The following is a 16,171-nucleotide window of genomic DNA, read 5'->3' as shown; positions in this document are numbered from 1 at the left end:
TTGGTAGAGAAAAGCGTAACAAGAATGCGAAGCTTGTACAAAGCTGGAAACTCAGTTCAGGTATTTTCAAAGTGAAATTTAAAACACATTTTTCAATAGCTGAACTACTGGAATGAACCAACCTTGAAAATCAACTTCTCTATCTTCTGGTTTTTTTGTTTAATTCTCATTGTTATGCTGGCTTTCTGTGAGATTTGTTTTAATTAAAACAAATTTATTTGGGTTTTGCTACTGAGACAATAAGGTAAAATAAGGTAGCTTAGTTTTTGGACAGCAATTTACTTTGCCTTTGTCATACTTACAATTAATAAATTCTGCTGTATATTTCATATTTAAAGGCTGGAAATGTCAAGTACCTCACTGTGCGTCTTCAATATTTTCATTACAGACATTCCAAAAAAAACTCTGCTGAACTTCAAAGAGATGATTAACAGAACTCAGATTACAGACCAGAACTCACCTTTTACAGTTCTTACTTGCAACTTTCCTCCTTTAGTAATGGTCTTGCTCTTTCCATAATTGAAAAGCTCTGTGGCAGCACATCTGAATGTTAAAGGAAAGAAACTAAATTTAAAAAGTTTTTCATCTAAAACTGATAATTGAGGAGGATATCTAGTTCTTGTATGTTTGCTGGGAGCTGTTCTGCTCTTGAGATAAATACGTGATCTATAAGCTACCTATTTGGGCTCTTTTTCTGGGGTATGAGAAAATAGATGTGTTATTCCAGACTGAATTAAGGTAAACTGAGCGAGACATTTTTAACTGTGGAATTAAAAAAAAAAAATCCTTTAGGGAATTATTCTGGAAGAGGCACTATTTTACATTTATAGATCTACCTCAGTCCAAATTAATTTACTGAGATCTTAGACAATTTAAACACTAATGAGCAAGTACTCCCCAATGGGAATACCCCGGAGTAATTTTTCCTAGATGATGTTTTTAGCTGAAGTTTGAATAGAAGGAATTACTTAGGCAGGGCTGTGAAGTTATTTATTTCATGGAATTCTTAGTGTCTTACTAGGTGCTGAAACAAAAATTTTGATTGTCCGTTCTAGCAAAACAAAATAGAATTCATATTGCTTACTAGCTCTAACCGAAAAATTACCACATAATTGCACTTCAAGGACAAAATAAATTTTCTGATTTCCAAATAAAATTTTAATTAACTTTTTCGTGCTAACAGCTGTCTGTAGCATTTTGGACCAATGGAAGCCTCAGAACTTTAGGGCCTGCATTGTGCAAACCCCACGCAAATCTTCTGTTTCAGTGAAAAGGACTCATTTCTGTTTATCTTGCAACTGTTCCTAATCAAGTTAAATTAAGTCATCATTAATCAGACGTTCACAATGTAAATGTCCATGCCGATTTAGTTAATCCATTTTAAATGAGAGTTTACAAATAAAAATCTCTGCCTGAATGTGAAAATGTAAGTGCTAGTTTTTTGGAAAGTTTGCAGTTAATAGAGAAGAACTTAGATTATGTTTTTATTTCTACTTGCATTTGAATTCTTCTTCTCTTAGCAAGCTGGTTCTTGCTAAAAGAAATTAAGAAATTTTCAATTGAGAAGACTTTGGCTCTGAATGCAGAATAATGCTACCACTGTTTGTCCATGAATGAGTACCTTGATACATGTGAATACTTGTTTCCACTTTTTTATTTATCACTTTTTTTATATTGATTCTCTTGTTTTGAATGTTATGTGTATGCTTTCAACTCTTAACTATAAAATTATATTCCTGCATATTTTTATTAATCCAGTGCTATTTCCCATAGCAGTCCCCAAATCCTGTAGTCTAAAAGGAATCATTGAAAGCAGAAGAGGCAGCATAAGGGGATATAGGCAGATGGTTATGTTAAAATGTTTTTCACTAAATGATTTGTTTTTGCTCTTATAGTCCAATAATTCTTCTGGTTTTCTGAGGAGTCTTCCTGAACACTATTTTCCCTGGAAACAGACACGGGTCTTAGATGCAGTTGGAATGGCTTGGTAACCTTGGTCTCCACTCAAAATATTGTAAGCCGGGATTTGGTCTGTGTGAAAGGAGCGAATGCTTCATCCGGAGAGATCAGACAATTAGACCTTAAAGGGATCTGCTCAGAGGGAAAAAAGTGAACCTGAATCCTATCTTAAATCCCAACACTGGGAAAGTTCAGATATACCACTGAGTTGTGTATGCATATTTAAGGTTTATTTTTTCATCCACAAAAAGGGAAAGTGGCTGTTCTAACTTGATTTTATTTGTTTTGAAGGTGCTATTCCCTCTGCTCTTTGTGAAAATGGTAAAAATAAGCTTTGTGCAGTTGGCTTGCAAGGCGACTCTTTCTGACCTTACTGTACTGCAAGCTCGTTTTAAGATAGAGGCTAGCAATCCACCTTGGTAGAATCAAAAATAAACCCCAAAGGCCTGGAAACATTCTAGGTTTCAGCTAGACTTAACAGATAGGTCTGGCATCGGTCACAACCCTTAACTATTATTAGGGATATGCCTAAGGGAGATTCCCTGAACATTGCTATCTTGCCCATTCTACATTAACCACACCTGTCACAAGGACAAGGAAAAATTGGAAAAGATAGATACTTTGCAATGTGATGATTTAAGGTGTTGATGTTAGCAGAGTGATTTTTACTTGCTGACAAAAGGGTTTAATTTCAAAGGTTTGTTTTGTTGGTTTTTTTTTAAAATGTAGTGCAATTAGGCTTCCAGGTTTCTGTCTTGAGTCTGCATGATCCCTACGTTCCTCCTCTCTAGAGCACTTACTTAAATGAATGGAGCTAAATAAACAGAGGCGAGGGGACAGGTGGATGTGTCAGTCTGACAAACCTGGAGGCAATTTGGGCCTCGGAGGCCCAACAACCACACTCAGCCAATGTAGGTAGGAGAGGATTCTTGTTCAGTGGGGACCTGTAACACACCCCAGCTGAAATAGTCACTGTTCTGAGAGAGGCTCTTAGCTGGATCAAAGCTGGTACTCCAGGCTGCTGAGCTTCCGACACCTGCTTTCCTTCATTCCTGACAATCCGCTAGTTGTCTCTGCTGGTCGTTCCTGTTCAGTAGAATAGCATCTGCAGTATGTCAGTTCTTACAGACAGCTGTAGTGGTTTGCAAGAGTCTGTTACAAAAGGCAGACTTGAAGTCTTCCCCTTTCCCTCAATACCTTCCTTCATCCAGTTTCTTCAGCGTAAGACCCCAAGATACACTAAACTAACACTTAACCTGGGTACGTTAAGCAAGTTTGGAATGTCTTACCTTCTCACCATGTCACTTATAAATATTGTACTTGCCCTACTTCTATTTAATTGGTTCTAATACATGTGCCCCAAACAAAATAAATTATACAATCAAAATTTTGGTGATACCCGGTATCCTTTCTGGTAAGCTTATGGTGCTGGCAGATAATTTCTGCCCAAGGACTCCAGCCCTGTGGAGTTCTCATGAGGGCAGCTCTCCTTCCTCAGGTCCACACTTCGCTATGGCAAGAATTTTTTTTTTTTTTTTTTTTGCTTGGTTTATTAGCAAATAAAGCTTGGTTAGTCATTGCGTATTCCAGGCTGCACAGAGTTCTCCAGGTTTTGATGTTTCACATTTAAATCTGGCAGTTCTTTGACACAAACACCCCCCCCCCCGCCCCCCCAAGGGACTCTTAATAATATGTGAGGTTTACTTAGCTAGTGCTTTTTGTATTCCTGTTGTTGCAGAGCTCAGCCTTGGAATACAGTTCTCTCTGGGTTTTGTGGCTGTTCTGTAGTATCTCATGGCCCAAATTAAGAAATAAAGCTTAGGTTGCACATATGATAAAGGTGTGGAGTAGGTCACAGTGTCAGCAAACAAATGTGAGAAAACTAGAACCTTGAAAGGATTTTGGAAGAACTTTGATTCTCCATGTTTCTCCTCTAACCTGCACTGACCTTTTCCACGCAGCAGTTTTTACTTGTTATTTGCCCAGCTAAACATTATCTCATATGTGTACAGAAAGTCTCTTTAAGTTCTGTATCAGAGGCTTGAGCCTGCAATGCTTAATGCCTGTCTTCCTAAGCAGCTCCCTGGAGACTACTGCCCTGCCTGTAGGCACATGTGAGAATAATTAACTTTAGGTTTAATGCTTGAATCCTAAGCTTTTTGTGGCTGGTGCCATACCTCCCAGTGTGTCTGCAATTCCTAAAAATAGTGGCTGCCTAGTTCTAGTTGCAATCTTCAGGCCCTACTGCAATAACACTTTGAAACAACAAAAAAAAACAGTTTAATGACTACGTTATTGGTTTCTCCAATTCTAGCTCCTAGTATCTTGACTGATACTGCAGCATCAGTCCCATGGATCTCCAGGTTGACGCATTGATGGATATAATCTGTAGCTTTGGTGTAGACAAAATGTATGGAAGAGAAAAATATTTGTTTTCTCTTTCTTTCTCTTTTGAAGTAGCAGTTTAGCTCAACCCATAAAAAGTCAGAACATGTCAACCTGGCAAGGTCTGTTTGCCTTAGTTGTCTGTATAGGCTTTATTACCCAATCGACTGCGCAAGCAGAGAAGGTAGAGGTGACCTGGAGTTAGTGATTTCCAAATAGCCTTTACTCATGGCCAAGGCCACCAACAAACACACATTTAATTTTATGAATCTTCTTAGAATAGTAACATATGCAAGCTCAGGTAGTGCCACTGTCTTTGTACAAGCACAGTAACTAAGCATTTGTTAAATGCTGTTAAAATAGTGAGATATCTTTATTATGGAGAAAACTACGTTTTGCTAATAGACTTGTTTAAGTCTACTCTTAGATGAACAAATCGGTCTCTTGTGTAGAGTAACAATGTGATAGTCAATAATATGGATTTTTGTAATATGTTCAAAAGAACTTGAAATTTTGTGTAGTAGCATTGTTATAGAGAGTTTGTCTGCAGTTATAAGGATATTTTAATTCCTGCAAGAGAGGATTAAAAAATCTGTAACTATACTACCAGATAGGGAAAACTTACTTGGATTAGGATTTTATAGATGAAACCAAGAAGGGGTTGCCAAAGCTGCTGATCTGATTTAGTGGTGGACTTGGCAGTGTTAGGTTTACAGTTGGACTCGATGATCTTAAAGGTCTTTTCCAACCTAAATGGTTCTATGATTCTGTGATTCAAGAATGAACTATATTATGGTTTGTTCAGGATGTGGTAACTATTTTGCCTAAATTCCCGCAGTGAAATATGGATGTAGATTCTGCCAATAACTTGCACTTCATAACAAGAGGAAAGTGTTAGGCTTTAAAAAGAAGCCTGAGTGTATTGCAGATTTGAAGGCCAGACTTGAATGTCAGTTAAACATTTGAGAAGGAGCTGCTAATATCCCTAAAGAGCCTGATTTTCCTTACTAGTTTGCCCTTACATAGAGAAGTTGATTACAAACATGATGCAAGTTGGTCATAGCAAATGATTAAGGAGAGATTTTTCTTCCCTTCTTTATGCTGTCATTCTGAGAGAGGAACAGATTATAATCTCTATCATGTACTTCTGCTAGAAAAGCTTCAACAGATGTGACAATAAAAGACACTGCCTTCTTACTCCAGCTATCATAGCACCCACCGCGCTTGCAGTCTACACTTTCCATGCAGGTGGCTGCCTGTCTTTCATAAATGTCATGTTTTCTTCTTGTATTCTTGCCTACTTGAGCATCTGTCACTGAAACTGCGGGAGTCTTCTGACAAAATATTTTCATTCTGTACTCTCAGGGTCTCATCTATTATGTTGCACCTCATCCATTTTATTTAGTCTTCCGCAGCTCATGCTTCTGCTTGAGTAATGAGTTGCTTGGGTGGCTAATTAGGCTGATCATGTAGCAGTTTCTTTTCTGCTGAAAAATTACTTTCTTGAGGACAGATCATAATAGTTTGTATCCCAAGGATTCACCTTCCTTCTGAGAGCCAGATTTTTGTGCATACTTAAGAAATCATTTGGAAGACGTGTATTAAAGTGGAAGAAACGAACACAACTCTTCCTCAACTCAGGAGTGGAAGATTGTCATGCTTGATGCAAATGTCACTAATGGATTCTGCTTTCTACACTCTTTACACTTCCTTTTTTTGCCATAGCTAAGCTAAATTTTTCATATTAAAGACCTTGAACTTCTTTTATGTTGCTTCTGTGTTGCCAGTACTCTGAAGGTATTGGTACCTGGATGTTTCTCAGCCCTGCTCTGGTCAGAATGAAGTCCTTTAATCCATAGACAGAGGTAAAAGGCAAGATTTGCACTGGAAGCATGAGCCTATTCCCTTACTCAGTGAGCTAAAATACTGTGAATACAGGGGATCTTTCTCGTGAAATACCATGGTAGACATAAGAAGTGAATGATAACAACGAAGGACCTTGCTTAGCATGAGAGGGAGTGGTGGCAGGTTCTCATGGCAATACGTTATCATGGACTACTTTTTTCCCCATTGCTTTTCTGTCTTTTGCATGCTAGATCATGCCTCTCTCTTTCCTCACCACTTTTGACTAAGTGGACGATTATCACCTTTAACCTAAGTTCAGAGCACTTTGACAGTATTGCCAGCTCTCCTAATTTCATCCCACTAATGGGATTTTAGCTGTCCTTGCAGCTGATCTCTCAACCCGTGACATGCCAAAGACTGCAGATATCACAACCTAGCTGTGGGAGAACTTCCCCTTTCTGCTGTTTCTTCTATTTTTTTCTTGTTTCTGTGTTTCCTAAAGCAGAACAGTCAGACTGGATTGCTGCAGAAGTCAGCAGGAGTCTGTTCTCATGTGAGCTGATGGGGTTTTCTAGATAAGGAAGTTAAAAGGAAACCAAACAAAAAAAAGCTCCAGCAGCAAAAAGTGGCTCTATTTATGAACTTCTTCCTATGAGCACTATATCAGTCCCTTGAAGCTTTCCCTTCCCTGCTGTAGTACCAAGACTGGGATAAAAGAGGAGGAATGAATCATGGAATAACTTGGGTTGAAAGCTGCCTCTTGTTCAGCTGTACCCTAGGGTTCTTTCACCCTACTCTCCAAACTTAGTAAGGGACAAACAGATCACGTTGCATTTAAACCCATGGTAGTACAGGAAATCTGTGGAGTTGCAGGTGAGAAATATGGAGTACGAAATAATGAATTATGTTTCACCAATGGCAAGTCTTGCCTGACCAACCTAGTGGCCTTCTATGACGGAGTAACTACATCAGTGGACAAGGGAAGAACTATGGATATCATCTGTCTGGACTTCTGTAAGGCCTTTGACACGGTCCCCCATAACATCCTTCTCTCTGACCTGGAGAGATAAGGATTTGATGGGTGGATTGTTTGGTCGATAAGGAATTGGTTGGATTGTCGCATCTGAGGGATGGGATGCCATCCATAGGGACCTGGACAAGCTTGAGAAGTGGGCCCATGTGAACCTCATAAGGTTGAACAAGGCCAAGTGCAGAGTCCTGCACCTGAGTTGAGGCAACCCCCAGTATCAATACAGGCTGGGGGATGATTGAGAGCAGCCCTGTGGAGAAGGAATTGGGGGTACTGGTGGAGGAAAAGCTGGACATGAGCTGGCAATGCGTGCTCACAGCCCAGAAAGCCAACTGTATCCTGGGCTACATCAAAAGCAGCATGGCCAGCAGGTCGAGGGAGGTGATTCTGCCCCTCTGCTCTGCTCTGGTGAGACCCCACTTGGAGTACTGCGTCCAGCTCTGGAGTCCTCAGTACAGGAAGGACATGGACCTGTTGGAGTGGGTCCAGAGGAGGGCCACAAAAATGATCAGAGGGATGGAACACCTCTGCTATGAAGACAGGCTGAGAGAGTTGGGGTTGTTCAGCCTGGAGAAGAGAAGGCTCCGGGGAGACGTTATTGCAGCCTTTCAGTACTTAAAGGGGGCTTATAAGAAAGATGGGGACAGACTTTTTAGTAGGGTCTGTTGCGATAATGGTTTTAAACTAAAAGAAGGTAGATTCACACTAGATATAAGGAAGAAATTTTTTACGATGAGGGTGGTGAAATGTGGGTAGATGCCCCATCCCTGGAAACATTCAAGGTCAGGTTGGATGGGGCTCTGAGCAACCTGCTCTAGTTGAAGATATCCCCACTCATTGCAGGGCGGTTGGACTAGATGCCCTTTAAAGATCCCTTCCAAGCCAAACTGTTCTATGATTCTGTGAATTCCCTGGCTGAGGAAAAACAGACAGAAGGGATGTACATGTCAAATGAAAAGATGGAGGTTTGTGGACCTGTTGGGACCGTTGCCACCAGTGACAATTCTTAGACCAAGGACTTGATGCACCTTACTTCACAAATGATGGGAATAAGTGTCAAGACAGGGAAAGACCCTGAAGACTAAAACATAATCTTTTCCCCCAGAATCATGACTTTATAAGTTTCTGGAATACGACTCAGTTTTCAATTTTATATTGGTGAGGTTGTCATTTAGGGTAGAATGTAGTTCTTACCCAGAAGAATTCTCCAGATGTCTTCAGGTTTCTTTAAAATTCTTCCTTTGAATGATACGATTGATGTAATTTCTTTCTGAGGTTTGGGGGAGGAAAGTAATGGTGGAGGTAGGTTTGACTTGCACCAATGAGCCTAGTGAGACAGGGTCTTTTTTCCTCCTGTGAGTAGAGATTGTTCTCTACTGTTCTATATAAAACAAGCAAATTAATAAAATTCTCATGTTTATAAGAAACATCTGCATCATCAAACATAAATATGTAGAAGCTTATCAGAATAAACAGCAAAAAACCCCAAAAAAGTTGTATTATAAAATGACAGTCAGTGTCTTAGGTTTCCGATTAGGAATTAGGATAGGTTCTCTCTGTTATATTTTGAAGTAAACAAAAAAGATGCAACTCTGCGTCTGAACTTTTCCTGTAATGGGTTTATGCAGCGTACCTCTCACCAACTGATTTGAACAGTATGGCTGTGACAGTCATGAGACGCTGCATACCAAAATTTAATGTCAGCAGATGGGAACAGCTCTGTAGTTTGGTGGATCCATATTTGTGCATACAGTAATAGACAGAAAATCATTCTTGGAATCTGCCCTGATATCTCTCTTCTGCGATTTCAAGTTAGGAGAAATATACAAAGCCACTTTCTGCCCTTATAGTAGAAGTTACAGAGACTTTCAAGAGCAGTACATGTTGGTTTCTCTTCCTATGGTGGAAGTTTTAGATTAAGTTCCTACTGATGTTGACAAGACTGGAAGCAAACCGATGCCAAGTGTCTTGGGGAACTTTTACTGTGTAAGAACTCCAAAGAAGTGGCTGGTAAATGTTTTCAAAAGAAAATGCTATATGAGTTTATATAGATTTCAATATATTAATACCTGGTAGGAGAAAGTTAACAGTTCTATGGTTAAAATGGAAAAAGCAGAAGTTTTAGTTACTGGGGAAGCTATGAAAATAATTCATTTCGGAAAGAGTTGGATGATAGCCATTTAGCAGATCTGACCTAAGTAAAATATATCAGAATCTTCAGCAAACCAAAACATTGTGACAGCCAGTGTAGATCAAATGAAACAAAGTGCTATGCTTTCCATCTTTTAATCATTTAACTTGAAGTAATTTTGAAATGAAAGGGCTTTTTAAATGAGAAGAAAACCAGAAATGTGTCATTTTGAATACAGTGAAAGGAAAGAATTAATTTGCTTATTTTCAATCCAAGCGATTCAGGAAATACAAACCATATATAACTGTTTTGATTGACTACAATGTGCATTTTTTTCCACAAAAGTTGTTGGCCAAAGTGTTTTGCCAGATCTGTGCGATCTTGGCTCCATTGGCTTATGCATCAATTACATGATATGATGCCTAAACCAAGAACACTGTCTTTCCAGTAGCTCCTTTCAGAGGGTAATTGAGAGCAAAAGTCTCCAGGTAGGTTTATTATTTTACATGATTGATAGCTCTTGTTCCTGTAGAAATCTAAATCTGTTTTAAAAGCCCATGACCAAAACTGAATTCAAAGCCTGCATTTCTTTGGCAGTCCTCAAAACTCTGAGAAAGAAATTCATTTCAAAGACTAGGAAACTGAAATGTAGGTATCTACCTGGACGCATTTACGTGTGAGCGAGGTGCACAGCTCCCATTCTGGTCGGTGGAGGTTTAGACCTTGATCGGGCTGCCATCCCACAGTCAGATCCCAGAAGCATTTTGGTCTCTTAAGACATCATGAAGTTGACAGGTTTGACACTTGGCTTATGGGATCTGCATGCCTGTATGAAGTGAGCCTAGAGATTACATGGGATACCACAGGGCATCTCAAATGGCTCCAGATACCTGTGTGTGGATAAGTGAGTCAAAATCCTTGTTAGTGCTGTCATTTGAGTTTAGAGATTTATTTGGTTTGTTCTAAAATAGACATGCATACTTTGCCAGCTGCTGGTGTTCAGATGTCTGCTTGTGCTGACCAGATCTCCACTGGCTATATTAGGAATTTTGAAACCTAGTCCACATATGGACACGTACAGATAAATTTCTTAATCTGTGAGTTGACTCTGTCAATCTCAAAATAGGACTTTAAACTTTTTTTATTTTATTTTCCTATAGTCTTTGGTGGCACAATTTAATATTTTATTTTTCAGACTATACCATAAATTATTTTCATCTATATATGGGGGACCCAATTTTTTCTTTTCTTTCTTGTATGCTCACCATATATTCATTGCAAAAATCTATATTACACTGAAGCTAGGAACTTAAAAGCTGTAAACTTATGAAAAACATCTGCCTCAAATATTTTAATTACCCTCCAGTTAAGCATAACAAGCAGTGAAAATTCTATATTTCATAGAATCATAGAATAGTTTGGGTCAGAAGGGATCTTTAAAGGTCATCTAATCCAGCCCCCCTGCAATAAGCAGGGACATCTTCAACTAGATCAGGTTGCTCAGAGCCCCGTCCAACCTGGCCTTGAATGTTTTGAGGGATGGGGCATCTACCACCTCTCTGGGCAACCTGTTCCAGTGTTTCACCACCCTCAGTGTAAAAAATTTCTTCCTTATATCTAGCCTAAGATAGTTTCCTATTTCCTTAGTTACTTCTTGTTGCCCAGCATGTTTTTGACAATGCCTAAACTGTAATAATGGTTCTATAGTGCTGGTGATAGCTGCATGTGTGTTTTATTTGGCAGGCTCCAGATACATTATTTTCTGTACATTTTTACTGGTAGTCCTCTGCACAAAGGTTCAAGGCTGATTGACGGTGCAGTTCAGTGTACTGATCTTTAGCAATACCTGTAGTAGTGGAACACCTTAATAAATGCTGTTCAAGGCCAGTTTCCAAGGCTGAACATTATCACCTAATAACTTTGATCAGAGTGGTAGCAAATATTTGCATAAGTACATGCATGTGGATTCAGTCTGCTGTATTTTATTTACAGCAGTAACTGTTTGGAATAGGATCTGTCTGAGGTCTACTCTGGAAATTGAGGTTCACGGTTTCCACTAAACCGGCATGCTTACTGGGCTCTCCTTCTGACTCCATCCTGTCATATCTCCTGAGAGTTGCCCTGTCTGTCACTCCTTTCCTTAACCTGTTGTGCTCCCTCGCTTTTTTGTTACCTAATGCAAGCTTGCTTTAGTCGTGATCATGCCCCGTTCCTTTCTCTCTTGTTTCATAGCTTGCTGAGCACACCATTTATAATCAGAGGCTGGACTGCTGCTTAAGTGCTGCTCTGGCTTCCCATCAATTGAATTTACACCCGCTTCACTCAAGTGATACTTCTTCCCAATGTCTTAGCCAGGTCAAGTCTCAAAATCAGTACCTCATCCTCACCCTTGGTCACCCATCAGCAATCTCTGTCACAGTCAGTGGTTCTTCTCTTCTTAAAATGTTACCTCTTGCCTTCTGCGTAACTGCTGTTAAGATACAGCCTTTCCTAGCCATCCTCCTAACAAAACATTCATCCAAGTGCTCCCTTCTTGCTCTCTATCACTGTAGCAATTTTCCAGTGCTCGCCTGTCCTACTACATCCATTTGTATTTTTGCTGCAAAGGTCATTTCTGTATACTGTGATTCCATCTCCCTGGCCTTCTTCTCCTGCATCCTTTTTAGCAGCAAAGACAAACTTATTTCACTTTCAAGGACCTTCATAGCTTAATCCTTGCCTGTCATCTGGTATTACCTCATAGTTCTCATGGTTTAGATCTGATCAGATCAAGATGCTCTAATGTCAGTGATAAACTTGACATTAACCAACCTGTTGGTCTCTTTGTACCACTAGCTGGCATGCTGGGAACACTGCCTCGTTGTTTACTTGCTCTCCTCTAGATGGATGGTTTTCACCTTGTCTTTTTCTTTGATTGTGATCTCCTTGGGAGAAGCATGGTGGTGGTGTTCTATGTTTGTATGATTCTTACAAAGTCCTAATCTGTGTGGAAATAATATCAATAATAAACATGAACAGTAAAAACGTTCTTAGCAGGGAGGCCAAGGAATGAGCATGTAACTTCTGCCATCATTCAGCTTTAGAATCCTCTCCTGGGGTGAGATTGGGCTGGCCCTTCAGCCCTGGCCTCTGCCCTGCCTGCACCAGGAGCCTCAGCACTTAGCTTGGGTCTTCTGAACTGCAACCAGGATCCCAGTGCAACTCCACTAGGAACCTAATGTCAGCCATCTGCAGATCGCTCTGCAGTGTAGCATATCATATCGCTGTGTATCTGCATCTGGCACCCGTAGCATCTGGTTATGGTTTCTGCAGATTCTACAGAATTCCTAATGCTTTATCACCAGATTCCAGGAAAAGTCCTTTGACTATAGTCTCTTTACGGACATAAGAGAATCTCTTCTAACTCCAGACATGCAACTTCAATGGAGAACAGTTGTTTTGGTCTTTTTACATAGGTTTGTTGTGTCTGAATAATACCTGTAAGAAGCTAATGTACCAAGAGTATGAGGCACAGTTAACAGAACCCATATAACTGACTGTTGCTTGCATCATTAATGGTCTCCCCTGTCATTTTTAACATCAGCTTTTAATCCTCATAAGGATATTATTCTTGTTCCAAGTTCTTGCATCTGGGAAATAAAATAGCCATGAAATGAGTCAGTTCAATGTGGAGGATGTATTTTTAGAGAGCCTCCCCCTTGGCTGTTTGCCTTTCCTGAGGCTTCACTTACTTGGGCAGAGCAGTCGAGCTGAAATGTCGTGTAAAGCAGAGAGGAAGTCTTTCCCTCAGCATAAGGAGCAAGTATCATTAAAGAAGAGAGCAGAGCTGAGGTCACAGTAGGTCAGCAAGGCCCAGATCTCCTCTTGCCTGCTGATGCAACCCTCTGGGCCACGTTCCTCATCCTGTGCTTCCAACCAGTCGTGCAAGCTCGTGGTGGTGAGTGATAAAGGTTTTGCAGGCACCAAATGTTCATATCTGTCCACAATTCTCTTGCAGGCTCTGATTTGCCTTTTGAGGAGCTCCAGGTGATACAGGCCAGACGTCTGTATGGAGCATGGGCTGAGAAGAGACAGAGAGCTGGCACTGATCTCTCTATATACTGCGTGAAAGGTGAGACTGGCCACAGTGCAGCTGGCACAGGCATGTCAGAAGGGTGGCAAGGACTGGGCCACGCACTCCTGCCAGCAAGCGCTTTGCGCAGGGTGTTCGCCAGCAGCTAACGCGAGGATGGAGGCCTCCCAAAGCCCTCCAGAACCTCACAGACAACCAGTCGTTTTCTTGAAAAGTGCTGAGCACTTGTAGGTTGAGCACTTCTGAGAACAAGTCCATTGCTTAGGAGACTTATATGGATCCCGAGGCAGCTCCACTCATGCTTGCCGTGCTCCTGTGTACTTCCATCGGCACCTGTGGGTCATTATTCAGAAGAAAAACCCAGGGTCAATTGGACCTCTAGCCTGATCTTTTGCAGCCTATGGTCTTTAATGTTGTTCTTGTGGATGTTTATATGTCTCAAGTCTGCAGTTACTGGAGACTGTGAGACATCTAGTCCCCTTCCAATCAACTATTACACAAATGTTACTGAGAAATAATTACATGGCTCCTCACACTGAAGAGTTCTCAAAACAAGAGTGATTCAACCAAGGTGTTTTAATCTTTCAAAATCTCTATGGGATCCTGCTATTTGATGAGATGAATTTCAGAAATTACTGTTATCTTTAAAAAGATAAGCGGGGTCTGTAGGATCTTAGTTATTTGTGAATGATGTAAAATGAACTTTTAATTTAAAAAATCTGTGTCTCTTCAGTGAATTGCTCTGAAGTGACCTCTCTCTCTTTTCATGACACGTGGACCACTGGAGATCATTTGATTTGAAGTGTGTCCCACAGAGTTGTATGGCTTGCCAGAAAACAAATTAAAGTCAACAACAGTTAGCAAGCTGGGTATTTACACTGACAGCAGTCCATTTAATAGTATGTAACCTTTTTTTGTTTAATTCTAAGGTTATTATGAAGCAATGACTGCTTTTACCACCAAACCTCCTGTATGCAGCTAGCTAAAGGACAGACTGCAGGCATAATTATGATCAAGCCCCCTCTATGTGCTTCTTAACTGTGTTGACCTTATGTGTTGTAAATGAGAGCAGAGCTTGGCCCTATCTTCAGGCTGCTGACATGCAACCGTAGCACTCTGTGCAGTTCATAAACGGTGGATACCTGTTTACGCTGCTACAGCTATCCATTTACACCAAGACCATGAACGATATCTTTTGAAGCACCCTGTGGACAACTAAGCTATCGTTATCACTAAAATTTATTTCATGCTTTCAGGAAAAAATAGCCCAGAGCTAGGTGCATACAATTCTGTTTCTGTTTGAGGCCAGAAGTGCTGTAGTTTTGACTGAGAAGAGCAGCACTTTGCACACAGCTTTGACCCCCAGCCCATCAGGATCCATAGACCAGGAGTTCCTCTCCCTCTGCCATTGGGGAGCTCCTCCAAGCAAGCCTCACAGATCAAGTCCTCACACAATGCAGCGGCAGCTTCTTCCTTTTAAAATTTGGCTAGAATGGTTTTAGCTTCATCTTGCCAAGCAGTTCCAGGCTGAACCTTAACCTTGAGAAAATCACCGGTGTGCTGCAGCTCACAAGGTCCCCCTCCACGCTGCATCCTCCCGCTCCCAAGCCTGCACTGCTGCCTCCAGGTGTGGTGGCTGCTGCTGCTTCATGCTCGTGTTGCTGGAAAGGAGCTGGTTCAGCCTGCTGGATGCAAATGACTGCCCAGGGTAGTTTTACATGACCCTTAGTATCCAGCAAAAGCTTATCTGGTATAGTTTCTCTGTGGATGAATCCCAACTGGTGAACAACAGCTATGGCCAGCATGGTTTTCTGATAAGGTGTCTTGTTTCATTAGTAAGGTCATCATGTCACCTCCAAGAACTCTATGATGAGGTAAAGATTTCCTTTAGCCTGAAAACTGTAAAACATTTTCACTGCCTAGATTCCATCTGCTCCACCAAAATGCCTGCATGTTGGGTTATGAGGCATCTGCTCTCACTCAGCTGCCTGTGTCTTGCTCCTAATCCCAAGATCACTGTGCAGAGGCACCTGGCTAGTCTCATGCAGAGCTCATCTGGATCCAAAAAACCTTGAGCACTTAAACTCCTTGGTGTGCCTAATCTCTAATGTGCTTGTGCCTCCCTCAGGAGGTACCCCTCGCTCTTATTCACCCTTTACAGGACAACCACAAGGTTAGAGTCGTCGCCTGGGGTGTGGGAGAGACTGGACTCTGTTCTCTTCTCTACCTCAGGGACTTCATGTCAAAATTGACAAATCAAAATTCTCAGCTAAGAGAGCACTTTAGTTATAAGGGTACCAGCAGGGAGTCATGCAAATCATCCTGTTGAATCTGTTCCATTTTTCAGAGAAAACAGGCTAGAGATTCCCTGAGAAAAGGAGTGAATGCCTGAGCACCTGGGAGGTGGGGTCTTTGCCCCCCTTCTGCCCATATCTCTTTATGCATTTTACCCAGTAAGTATGTAATGTGAAATACTCACCAACCCGTGGCAGACTGCCTCCTTCCCACCAGCCTGGATCTGCCCAATATTTTTCTAATTGCTCTTATGGTCTTTAGTCTTACTTTTTTTGGTCTCCTGTCTTAAGAAAAGTACTGCCATTAGAAGAGGCAGCAAAGAGAATTGCTCTGTAATAACCTTGTGGTGTCCATGACCCTGGCAAGGCAGATGACTATCGATTGCTGAAGTATTTGATTACATTAGCTGAGGCATAGCAGCCACAGACTTTGTACTCTTTTCTCCCCTCACTTG

The sequence above is a fragment of the Nipponia nippon genome, unplaced genomic scaffold (assembly GCF_047370975.1).
Source record: "Nipponia nippon isolate SJK-2023a ecotype South Korea unplaced genomic scaffold, ASM4737097v1 scaffold_1, whole genome shotgun sequence".
NCBI classification, from domain to species: domain Eukaryota; kingdom Metazoa; phylum Chordata; class Aves; order Pelecaniformes; family Threskiornithidae; genus Nipponia; species Nipponia nippon.
Note: the sequence above shows the minus strand (reverse complement) of the source record.